Genomic DNA, 1,483 nt, shown 5'->3' with positions numbered 1-1,483 from the left:
AGGATTTATGTATACAGCTGAATGAAGGAGACAGGTTTAGCTACTCTTGGTAGAAGCAGTCTCTGCAGGGGAACAGTCTCCAGGCCATCAACATGGGGTGTAGTATGCAGAAAGCTAGCTAGTAGACATTTTCTGCACATACTATCAACATCCACAACATCCAACAGCCACCAGAGGAAGGCTTTACCATTCCCTTCTAAGCCTCCTGCCAGGAGGAAGGCTTTGTCGTTCCTTGAGAGTCTGAGGCTATTAGGTCCTTGGGATGGCTGTGCCTATGTCAACAGCACACATTCACTCAGGGCCCTCGCCCCCTACACCGATGAGCTGAATATCTAAAATGACCTCATCCATGTTTTCCTGTGATAACTGCAGGACCATTTCCAGAAATGAGCTTCCAAGCCATCGTCAGTTTGTTTGTTGTTTTATAAGACAGGATCGTTCCTAGGCTGATCTCAAACTCAGCATACTGCTGCTTTAGCAGCCAGGGTCTGGGGTGGCGAACATGCCCGAATAAGTTTGGAGTAAGTCAGAGCCTTCTGCAGGGAGCATTGTATCCCTGTGTGACTGCCTGCCATATCTCTTTAGAGCATGTAGTTATGTTTCTCACTTTCATGTTCCATGCGATGCCTCTGCATGTCTATTTCCTACACTAGGCAGATGCTCTTTGGGGGCAAGGACAGAATCTTATTCTAGTTCTCTTTACTTTCTTCCCATGAAACTATTACCCTGGGGCTTTGCATGCAGTGGCTTCTGATCAATGCCTGTTGAGTTGAGGTGAGTGCTAGACAGAGTGAACTGAGCATGAAAACCAGGTTGAAACTCCTGCTTCCACGGCTCAGGGCTCGAGGCCAGTGACTTAATCCTTGTCCTTCAACCTACTTACTGTGAAACGGGATGACAATATGTACTGCCATGGGATTGTTGTGAGGAAATAAACCGAATGGAAAAATCCAGGCACAGCATTTGCCCAGTACCTGGCACACATCTTATATTCAGTCAGCCGTGGGTGTTCTAGGGCCTGTTTGTATACTTGATAAGGCAGATGGCCACAATGAGGAAAACAAGAGGTACTTTGGGAAACTTGGAGAATCAGGGAAACTAGTAAAAAGCAGAGCTGTTAGTGTCCTAGGGGATGGTGGAACAGAGATACAGTGCACAAAAATGAAGGAGGAGTTTTTAAGGAACATTCAGGAACATGGAACAGCGCCAATAAATGGGTGTAAGGCTGCGTGGACAAGGGAGAAGAGGCCTGGGCAAGGAGAGAAGACTGGCGCAGCACCCCTGATGGTCAGAGTGAAAAGAAGGCCTGTAGAGGAGACTCATCATTACAACTCAAGAAAATGACTAGGTGTGGTAAGGACAAGGCCAGAGGGAAATCACCATGTGTCAAAGTCAGAGGGAAATCACAATGTAAAGTGGCTGTGGAAGGAGCAGCTTCTGCCTAGATCCAAAAGGAGAATCCAAAAGCCAAAAAATATGAATA

Source organism: Rattus rattus, chromosome 3, assembly GCF_011064425.1.
Source record: "Rattus rattus isolate New Zealand chromosome 3, Rrattus_CSIRO_v1, whole genome shotgun sequence".
NCBI lineage: Eukaryota > Metazoa > Chordata > Mammalia > Rodentia > Muridae > Rattus > Rattus rattus.
Note: the sequence above shows the minus strand (reverse complement) of the source record.